Here is a 12,119-nt window from a genome sequence, read left to right on the forward strand (position 1 = left end):
TGTCAATTGGAAAGCCTTCTAAAAATCATTTACTACAGATGGTGAGCTTGTGACACGTAACAATTTTAAGGAAAAAAAAATGATACTTACAAGGTTTGGCATGTTTTGGTAAGTCATGGAACCTTCAAACGTGCTAATAATCTGTTTGGAAAAGAAAGAAAAAATCTCTATGCATGCCTAAGCTTACCCATTCATAGAGCATGAATTCTCAAATTGACTGAAATATTAAAAGAAGTTATTGGACTATTTATACTACAAGGGAAAACTCTTTTAAAGATAAAAATATAGGAGACGCAACTCATGTGCATCTATAATAACTATTAGGGAAAATTTTGGTAAGTTATGGACCCCTACGAATTTTAGTACAGCAATTTTCAAAACATAAACTTTAGTACATGAGTTTTCAAAACCGACCCAGTAAACATACATGACTTCAATGACGCCATTAGTTTCGTGCCAGCTGTCGTATTTCAAGGGGTAAAATGGTCTCTTCAAATTTTTGACTCTGAGCACTCAGTCCTCTCTCTTCTCTTACTGTGGGCACCTAGCTCTCCCATCTCTCTTACTCTGGGCACAATCTCTCTCTCTATCTCTCTCTCTCTCACCTGTTTGCACAGTGCAGAGTGCAAGTAGCACCACCACCCTTTCAACACAGCCTCCTACCATCACAACTGCCGACAACCACTGGTCCTCACAAAACGAATCGATCGAAAAGAGTAGCCTCCTATGATATTCTTTGCGCATAATTGTACTAAAACCCCAAATTGACTGTAACAAGAGTTGGATGAGGAGTACCTCGGCCGGAAACAGCTTGGTGCTTGGTTTTTGCAACTGGGTTTGCTCCGAAACGGCGGAAAGCAAGCATCTTGGAGGTGTGAAGTGGGTTCGGGGTAGCAAAGTCGGTGAGCGAGGTTTAGAGAGAGAGAGATCGAAAATCACAAATTCATCAATAGATCTGACACTTGATGGCCATGAGCAGAGGCTTCTTAGGATTGGAGCCGGGTGGTGATCTTGCATAGCTAGACCGACAGGGCAGAGGCTGCATCTCCTCCAAGTTCCTGGGGCGGGTGGTGGGTCTAGGACGACCCAAAAAGCTCATTAATGACATGGTAAGTGGCAAAGAGCAGAGCCAGGAATGTGAAGAAGGTCGCTGGAGATAGGCCCGTGTAGACTACAATTACCTCCTTCAGTGTTTCCCTGAGAGAGAGAGAGAGAGAGAGAGAGAGAGAGAGAGAGAGAGAGAGAGAGAGAGAGAGAGAGAGAGAGAGAGAGAGAGAGAGAGGGAGAGAGAGAGAGAGGGAGAGTCAGAGAAAGTGAGGGAGAGGAAACCCTTGACAAATGAAAAAACCTATTCTGCCCTTCATTATGTGCGTAATGGCACGACGTCTAACGGAGTCATTGACGTCGTGTACGTATATTGGGTCGACTTCATATTTGATGTACCAAAGTTTATGTTTTGGAAATTGCTGTACTGAAATTCGTAGTGGGCCTTACTTCAGATACTATTCATGAATTTTTCCCTAACTATTATGAGTGACAAAAATATATATTGGTTTGTCACCTAAAAGTCGTCAACATAAATTAGATTCAAATTATGTTTGCGAGACAAACTAATAAAGGGAGGAGACAATAAAATCAATTCACATACTCTCTCTCTCTCTCTACAGTTTTGAAATGCTAAACAATGCTCCTTAATTTTAAGCGGAAATACATGATGCCCTTGCTTGTTTCGATCAAGGACTGAAAAATCGATAATATCCTCGAAATTTCCTTTTTTTTAGAGGCTCGATATATCTTTGACTTACCAAGAGAATTTCGTGAGAAATTTTAGAAATTTTGTAATATTTCAGGAAATATTCGCAATTTTCATGATATTTCTAGAAATATTCAAAATTTTTGTGAAATTTTCCCTAAATTCCGAGATTATCGCCACCTCTCGCAATTGTTAAGATAGTTCTTCATGTGTCGTTTATCAAGCTTAATTGCTTAATTGGTGTTAATTAGGGATAACTAGTTAATTAGTTACACCTGCATGAGTCTTTAGCTGGAGAGTTAGTGCCCTACAGCTGTGCTACACGTGGCACACTGTTATGCAATCTGGAAATGTGTGTGTATATATATATATATATATATATATATATATATATATATATATGTTTCTACTCATTGTAATTGTATCAGAACCAATATTCCACAAGTTGTTAGTAAAAATATCTCAGTTTCTCTCTTCCATTTTCTCTCTCACTAAGCTAACATGGTATCAAAGCCAGGTTGCGACCTAGAGTTTGGTTATCGTTCTTGTGCTTCTTCAACTTGCTTCGTCTTCATTTCTCGCTTCTCTCTGCAAGTCTTGGTTCCGCGTTTGATTCTACTATCAAAGATAAGTGTTTTACTTCCTTGAACATGTTCATCTACGAATTTTCCTTGAAGAATCTACTAGAATATTGAAATTGTTTGCTTCGAAGCTTGGGATCTTGTTTCTATTGTGGCTAAGTTGCTTTAATTTTAGTTGCAATTGTTAAAAATGAAGAAAAACTCCACAGATCTGTGATATTGTTGAGCTTTCGAAACCCTAAATCTTGAAAGATTATGAAATTGATGTGATATTGAGGTTTCAAAACCTGATGAGAAGTATAACTAGTAGTTCTTACATAAATTCCTAAGATTTGTACTTATTTGTATGAAATTTTGGTTTATGAGGTTTGGAAACCGTGATATAAAGATTGTGAAGAAATGATTTGAAGAAGTGTGATTCCTATGTGGTTATGAAACTCTAGCTTGTATCAGTTTGAGAAATAAACTGTTATCTGAGAAAGATTCATTGCTCAAGTCTTGCAAGCATAAAATTGTTACTTGTTTTCCTGTGTTTTCATATATACACATTATGGCTGGTTCTACACCTGAAGCTCGTACTATCACTACTCAATCTACTGTATATTTGCCAAATATTCTACTGGATGAATCAAACTATCCTGCATGGCTATTTCGACTAGAATCCTTTCTCAAAGGTCAAAACCTGTATGGATATGTTGATGGCTCAACTCCATGTCCTGCTCAATATGTTGGTGGTGTTACTGATATTGCATCTACTGAGTATGTTAATTGGAAGATTCAAGATCAAAGTATAGTCAATATGATTGGTCAAACTCTAAGTCCTGTGGCTATGTCATGTGCTGTTGGGAGCAAATCTGCTCAAGAGATGTGGTCAAGACTCAAACTCAAGTTTGCTGCACCAAACAGGCAGAATATCTTGCAGCTTAAGTCAAATTTGCATAATTGAAAGAAAGGTAGTGATGACATTGAAGGATACATGGACAAGATCAAGGCTGTAAGAGATGCTTTGGATGAAGATTTGTAGTCACAGTACTTAGAGGCTTACCATCTGAATATGCAGCAATCAAAACAGTTATCAGGGCTCAATTTGTGAGTTGTTCTATTGGTGAACTAAAGACGCTACTCAAGGCAGCTGAAATTGATATTGAAGCTGAGAATCAGTCTGCATCAAATATCAATCTTACTGCAATGGTTGCCAAAGGGAAATCAGAAGCTTCTACATCAAGCAATACTACTGCATAATCCAGTTCTCAAGCTCCTACACCATTGACTCCACCTGGTTTTCCATCTTTGGCTACCACTCAAGGAGTAACTCAGGCTTCCTATGTTCCAATACCAGCTATTCCCTATGGCTACAGTCACTTCAATTCCTTCATTATGCAAGATCCTAGTACTGCTATGACTGGTTTTTATGCAGGAAGACCACCCTTTGGAAATCAGAATGCAAGGTTCAATAACAACTTTGGTAATCTCAGGAATAACAATCAGTTCGGCAATGGTGGAAACAGAAATGGGAACTTCAACAATCAATTCACCTCTGGTCCAATGACCAACTCCTTCTTCAGGCTAAATGGTAGCAATACAGGCAACACCAACCTTGTTTGTCAACTGTGTGGGAAGAATGGTCATGGTGCAAGGACCTGCAGAACTTTGTTTAACTTTCAGGGTGTTCAAGGCAACATAAATATTGGTAACTATCAATACTGCAATAAGCCTAATCACACTGCAGATAGATGCTACTACTTGGTTGGATTTCCAGGTCAACAACAATCCAATCAATAACAAGTCTAAGTAAATCAGCATACTCCACAACAAGGGGCTGCAGAGCTTGCTGCAACAAACACATCACCTCAGTTTTGGCTAGCTGACACAGGTGCTACTAATCATATGACAAATGAGATTCAGCTACTCAACAATGTTGCTCCATACAATGCATCTGACACTGTTCAAGTTCGTAATGGTAAATACTTAAATATTACTCATATTGGTAACACAATGCTGGGAATGTTGAAACTTGATAATGTGCTACTCATACCCGAGCTTGCTGCTCACTTACTGTCTATATATCAGTTGTGTAAACAAAATAACTGCTCTGTGTGGTTTGATGAGTTTATGTGTGTGATACAGGACAAAGTGTTGGGTCAGGTGCTGTACAAGGGACTGAGTAAGCAAGCTAGGATTGTATCCAATACCTTTTGATTTGCCACTGTATATTCAACAACACCAAAGCCAATCAGTTTCAGCTAGCAATAAGACCTATTCTTCAAAGCAGTCTGCTAACCTTGGAAGAGTGGTCAAGCAATCCTTGTGGCATCAAAGGTTTGGACATCCTGCAAATGAAATTGTTCAAAGCATGTTGAATAAGTAAAATATTTCCTGCACACCAGAGCAAGACTCATCAGTTTGTGAAGCCTGCTTGCTAGGAAAGTTTCATAGACTGCCATTTACTCATTTAGTAACTAGGAGTGAGGTTCCATTTGAAATTGTGCACTCTGATGTATGGGGACCATCACCTTATGTTTCTGTAGATGGATTCAGATATTTTGTACTTTTCATTAATGATTGTACCAGGTATACCTGGATTTTTCCAATGAAAAATAAAACTGAAGTGCTCAGCTATTTTCAGTCTCTATGTGCCTTTGTTAACACTCAATTTTCTAGCCACATTAAGTGTCTCAGAAGTGATGGTGGAGTGAATATACAGGGAATAAATTCCAAGGAGTTTATGCTAAGCAAAGGTATTACTCACCAAATCTCATGTCCTTACACACCACAGCAGAATGGTATTTCAGAAAGGAAAAACAGACATATTAGAGAAACTGCTGTGACTTTACTCCAAGCTGCTCATATGCCATCTATTTTCTGGTACCATGCGTGTGCAATTGCAGCCTATCTAATAAACAGAATGCCAACTCAAGCATTAAAGATGAAGTCTCCTTTTGAACAATTATACAACAAGGTCCCATCTTTAGAAATTCTCAGAGTTTTTGGTTGTGCTTGCTATCCTCTCCTAAGTACTCACAATAGTAACAAGCTTCAACCCAAAACAGTAAAGTGCATATTCATTGGCAGCAGGATACAAGGGATATATTTGTTACAATCCAGTCAACAAGAAATGCATCATCTCCAGACATGTTTTCTTTGAAGAAAATAATTTCCCATTTTCATATCAAAGGCCTTCAGGGATATCTTCTTCATGTAATCCTCACTCAAGTCTTACTCAGTCTCCTCAGCACCAACACTAGTCTACACTTGTCCAAAGCACCACTATAACTACTCAGGTACCTTCCACTTCTAGATCTTATCCTGTAATCACTAGTGACTCATCTACTGATAACACAACCATAGTACCTATTGGTGATATACCTGTCTTATCTGTTCACAATGCTTTATCTAATCACTCAGATTCAATAACTGATGCATCTCCTGACATGGTTTCACATAAAACTCCTGTTTTTAGTAATGATCATAATACTGTTATTAATTTTGGAGAAACTTCTGGTACTGTTACACTTGATACACACCCAGGAACTGGTACTATCTCTGTTGTCCTAAACTGTGATCATGCTAAACCCACAGTTCAGGTCTCTGAAACTAATATCTTGCATCCAGTTCAAGGACTTACTAATTCCATAATTAATTATCATACTATGCTTACAAGAAGCAAACGAGGTATACTGAAGAAAAAATGTTTTCTTTCTATCATTCAAGAATAATCAGCTGATTTGTCAATTGTTGAACCTCATAACTATAAAGTTGCACTTACAAGTCCTGTCTAGAAAAGTGCAATGCAAGAAGAGTATGATGCTCTTATGAAGCAACAGACCTGAAGTTTGGTTCCCTTACCACCTGATAAGAACTTAGTTTCCTGCAAATGGATTTTCAAAATAAAAAAGAATGCAGATGGCTATGTGGCTAGGCATAAGGCTAGGTTGGTTGCTAGAGGCTTCTCACAGGAATATGGAGTAGACTATGACGAAACCTTCTCCCCTGTTGTGAGGCATACAACTGTGAGGCTTATTCTAAATCTAGCTGCTTATTCTGGTTGGAAACTTCATCAGATGGACGTCAAAAATGCTTTTCTATATGGTGTGCTCAATGAAGAGGTTTAGTGCTCAATGAAGAGGTTTATATGGTCCAGCCTAGTGGTTTTGAAGATGCTATTTGCCCTCATTATGTTTGCAAGCTTCATAAGTCACTCTATGGTCTCAAGCAAGCTCCAAGAGCCTGGAATGAACGTTTTACACAATTTCTTCCATCTCTAGCCTTTGTGTGTTCTTATGCAGATCCATCACTTTTTGTCAAGATGTACATACCTCCAACAATATGGAGTATTTACTACATCACCAAGCATAAGTAACACCCTCTTTGAGACACCCACAAGCCATGGTGAGGCCCAACCGAGACATGCATCTTGTAGCCCTATGTTCAAGCTACGCTACGGTATCCGGAAGTCGCAAATCCGTCGCCGGGAAGCCACCTTCCCGGCCTTGCCAACATGCCCTCACAAATAGGCTTTCTAGACTAGAATAGTAGTTTTGCATCCCACATCTAAGAAAATGTAAAGGAGAAGCATTCATTCACCTATAAAAGGAATGCCTCCTCCCACTTAAACAGGATCCAACATAACTCCATTACATTTCTTGTAATCTTGTTGGGCCGCAAGGCTCGACACACTAGTATAAGCTTTCAAGTGGACGTAGTCTCCCGCTAAGGCGGGAGGTGAACCACTATACTTCGCTTGTGTCACACACACACTCTCTCTCTCTCTCTCTCTAAAGCTAACTAGAGATCCCCACGGATCACCAACGTTAACATTGGCGCCGTCTGTGGGAAGCCAACACAAAGGCTTCGTCACCTACCACGAACTTTGACCCGAAAATGTCGAATCGACGCTCATTCAACATCAAATTGGGGCCGGTCAACGCCCGGCGGGGCAAGTCAACGCCCGGCGGGGTCGGTCAACGCCCGGCGGAGTCGGTCAACGCCGGGCTAGCTTGGTCAACGCTGACCATGGTTAGTCAACGCTGAACTTCAACAAGTTCCATCATTGGCGGCAACTCACTCACCGGTAATCCCATCCTTGGAGGACTTAGCGGCGGCAACAAAAAAAAAAAAAAAAAATTTTGGCGGCAAACTTCTCTGGACACCCAGAGATTTGCTCTGGGCACCCAGCCACTTCCACCAGAACTCCATCTCCGCTAGGAACCATCTCCGCCAGTCCCTACCTCCGCCCCGCTGGCCCAAAACTCAACCACCGATGGCCAAGGCTCCAGAGCCGCCTTCCGCCATGCATAGCACTACCATGCTTCCGCCGCTCAGCGATCAACTCCATCAGCGGCATCTTCTTACGCTTGCCAAGGCTCCGCCCCGTTGGCCCAAACCTCCACCGCCATGTATCTCCACCAGCTACACCACCGCTGGACAACTCGCCACACCCAGAAAACTTCTCTGGGCACCCATGGCCATTCTTCGATCATCAACACCGGCGGCACACCACCGCTAGCTATGCCCAGCGGTCAGCAACCTCCGCTCCGCTCCGCCAGCCCTCCTTCGCTGGTTTTCACCGACGAGATTCACCGCAGAACTCCTCCGTTGGGATTCACCGCCGACTCCCCGCTGCATACCAAGTCCGTCGCTAGCCACAAGCACCGCTAGGAGACACCAGCGGTAAAACCTCCGCCCAGCAAGACACCGCCAGGCCTTGCACCTCCGCCAAGTCCGGCAGCTACTCCGCTCGTATCCATCAGCGGAATCTCCCTTCCGCCAGGCAAGCTTCTGAGCTTCAATCTCCATCAGCGGCCAAGCTCCTTCAGCGGCATCTTCTTCCACTAAATATCCGGTAGCGGTAACTCTGGTCCGCTAAGCATCACAGCTGGGAAATCTCCACCGCCAACTATGGCCAACTTACTGCCGAGCTCCTCCGCCGGCCAGGTTCCGTTGAGCAACTCCACTGAACAACTGTACACCGCCAAACTTCTTCAGCAGCACCGCCGATCTCGGTCAGCGGTAACACCGGCCATATTCCGCTGGTCTGTACCGCTGGAAGTTCACCGCGGAACTTCACTGCCGAGCTGCACCGCTGAAAGTCACCGCTAAGTTTCACCGCTGGACAAAGTCTCCGCCGGATAGGAGCCACCGCCGACCAAGCCATCCACTGCTGAGCAAAGTTCCGCCTCTGCCAGTCATCATCCGCTGGCCAAGGCCCCGCTAAACTAGCACGATGCTCATCTACATCACCTCTCCGGCATCCCAAAGTGATCAAGACACCTCTCTCATGAAGGGAGAGGTGATGTAGATTAGCGAAATTATCATCCTTTGACTAAGGTGTTTCGCCGGAGCAATAGCGCGTCGTGTTCCTCTAGCCTCCAACTTGGCATAAGATAAGTAACTATATCTTCTCTTTTACGCTCTTTCAATGTGAGCTATTGCCATGCTTTCATAACTTTTGAGCATGCCTACAACATTTTGTAGATTTGGCAACGCCTTCTAGGCCTTACATGCTAGATATGCCATGCTTCACATACCGATCTCAATGATCCATTAGCATATCTACAAAAATGCAAAAATGATATTAGCATCCACATTACAAGTACATGCTATACACATATACCATGCTTCTATTTTAATTGCAAAATTAAATAAGTATGGGACACTCAAACAAAATTTTATTACTTGCTCTATGTGTTTATCATTTTTTCAAACAACCGCCAGGCGGTAAGGCAACGCCTCATAATGACAATGACCGCTACGCGGCATTGCAGTCAAGTTTCTCATTCGAGAAAACAGCTAGGGACTAGTTAACACAGCCCACGGCAGCCATTGATCCGGCAGTTAACCCCGACGCTTGGGTATCTAAGATTGGGCTCGCTACCCAACACCCTCTGCTCCGCGTAGCTCCCCTCATCAAACAATTTTCCGACCATCCGGAGGTCTATAGCCAGGAGTGGGGGACTCCTCGCAGGGCCTAGCAGGGGCCCACCCGAAAGGGCAAAAGCGTTCGCTCTAACAATTCTAGATGGACGACGCACTCACACTAATTATGCTTGATATACGGCACAAAGCTACGCTTTGGTATCAACCCGCAAGAACACCCTCCTTGACTGGGGACTTGTACATACAGCCCAACATAATTAGCAACGGTCACGCTCATGCCTCAGGGCATCACCGTCGAGCTACCCGTTAATGCCTTCCCGGCACCCTGAGCTTCCGCTCATGCCTTCCCGGCACCCCGAGCTTCCCGCTCATGCCTTCCCGGCACCCTGAGCTTCCGCTCATGCCTTCGTGGCACCCCGAGCTTCCGCTCATGCCTTCCCGGTAACCCTTGAGCTTCCGCTCACAAGCTTCTGCTCATGCCTTCCCGGCACCCACGAGCTTCTGCTCACGAGCTTCCCGCTCATGCCTTCCCGGCACCCTGAGCTTCCGCTCATGCCTTCGCGGCACCCCGAGCTTCCTCTCATGCCTTCCCGGCAACCCAGAGCTTCCCGCTCATGCCTTCCCGGCAACCCACGAGCTTCCGCTCATGCCTTCCCGGCACCCCCGAGCTTCCGCTCATGCCTTCCCTGCAACCCACGAGCTTCCCGCTCCTGCCTTCCCGGCACCCCCGAGCTTCCGCTCATGCCTTCCCGGCAACCCATGAGCTTCGGCTCATGCCTTCCCGGCAACCCACGAGCTTCGGCTCATGCCTTCCCGGCAACCCACGAGCTTCGGCTCATGCCTTCCCGGCAACCCACGAGCTTCCCGCTCATGCCTTCCCGGCAACCCCGAGTGTTTCGCTCATGCCTGCCCGGCAATCCTCGAACTTTACACTCATGTCTACTCGACACACCACACGTTAATGGAACATTGAATTCTTCTACCATTTGTCGCTTGTGACAAATCGAATTCTTTTCACGTTCCATTAATACGAGCGACAACCAAACAAACACAAGCGTCCAAGCATTCAACACTCACGAATTACAAACGCTTACCTCTGCAACGCTCATACAACTTACATTTATCGTATGCAATCAATATGCTCACACGACCATACGCGTTCTCGAGTTTGTACATCATAAGCGATCGTACTCGGCGCCATTCGAGTGTATACATCAACATGTATCATGCACCCCATACGTTCGTATATGCCAAACGCATATAAGTGCAACTCACATTTGTTGCCCAATACAACGAGAATCCTACATATGCCTGTTTTTTGTCTTTGTTTTGCAGGTTCACGAGTCCCTTCTTGCTTACGGAGTTCGGGGACTTGTAGGGGCTCCGTGCCGCCCGGTTACTTATGCTTGATGACATCGTGGTTATAACTCCCCAACCAAGAAGCTCCTCTTACTTGGGGACTTCGGGGACTTGTACATACCTCCAACAATATGGAGTATTTACTACATCACCAAGCATAAGTAACACCCTCTTTGAGACACCCACAAGCCATGGTGAGGCCCAACCGAGACATGCATCTTGTAGCCCTATGTTCAAGCTACGCTACGGTATCCGGAAGTCGCAAATTCGTCGCCGGGAAGCCACCTTCCCGGCCTTGCCAACATGCCCTCACAAATAGGCTTTCTAGACTAGAATAGTAGTTTTGCATCCCACATCTAAGAAAATGTAAAGGAGAAGCATTCCTTCACCTATAAAAGGAATGCCTCCTCCCACTTAAATAGGATCCAACATAACTCCATTACATTTCTTGTAATCTTGTTGGGCCGCAAGGCTCGACACACTAGTATAAGCTTTCAAGTGGACGTAGTCTCCCGCTAAGGCGGGAGGTGAACCACTATACTTCGCTTGTGTCACACTCTCTATCTCTCTCTCTCTCTAAAGCTAACTAGAGATCCCCACGGATCACCAACGTTAACACAAGATAACTGGCAGTTCCATGGTATATCTTCTACTCTATGTCGATGATATTATCATCACAGGCAATAGTGAGGTTCTCATTTCAGAAGTCAAGCAACTACTCCAGGCAGAGTTTGATATGAAGGATCTTGGTGATCTACACTACTTTCTGGGATTGGAAATTCAGTATAAGAACGATGGCTTGTTTGTCTCTCAACAGAAGTATGCCAAAGAACTTGTCCATAAAGCAGGTCTTGATGATTGTCACACGCACTTAACTCCTTGTCAGTCTGGTATTAAGCTATACAAAGATGGAAGTGCTCCCTTAAGTGCCTCTGACATTCCACACTTCAGAAGCCTTGTTGGTTGTTTGCAGTATCTTACATTTACCCGACCTGATATTGCATATAGTGTTAACTCTGTGTGTCAGTTTCTTCACTTTCCAACTGAGGCTCATCTTCATGCTGTGAAACGCATTCTATGATATGTTAAAGGCACTGTTAATCATGGCATTCACTTCAGGAGGGGTGATTTTTCCAATCCACAATTACATATTCATGCCTTTTGTGATGCAGACTGGGCTGGTGATCCAGATGACAGAAAATCAACCACAGGGTTTGTAATTCTTCTTAATCAGTCTCCTATCTCATGGTGCAGCAAGAAACAAACTGTTGTCTCACGATCTTCCATAGAAGCTGAATATAGAAGCATGGCAGATACATCCTCTGAACTTCTTTGGTTGCAGCATTTGTTCAATGATCTTCACTTGCATTTGGATAGTGTTCCTACTCTTCATTGTGACAATATTTCAGCTCTTGCCCTTGCCACTAATCCTGTGTATCATTTAAAGCTTAAACATATTGAGGTTGATGTTCATTTTACTAGGGATCAAGTCAAGGCTGGCACCATTCGGTTGCAGTTTGTTACATCTCATTAACAGCTCGTTGATCTAT

This window comes from Rosa chinensis, chromosome 6 (assembly GCF_002994745.2).
Source record: "Rosa chinensis cultivar Old Blush chromosome 6, RchiOBHm-V2, whole genome shotgun sequence".
Lineage (NCBI taxonomy): Eukaryota > Viridiplantae > Streptophyta > Magnoliopsida > Rosales > Rosaceae > Rosa > Rosa chinensis.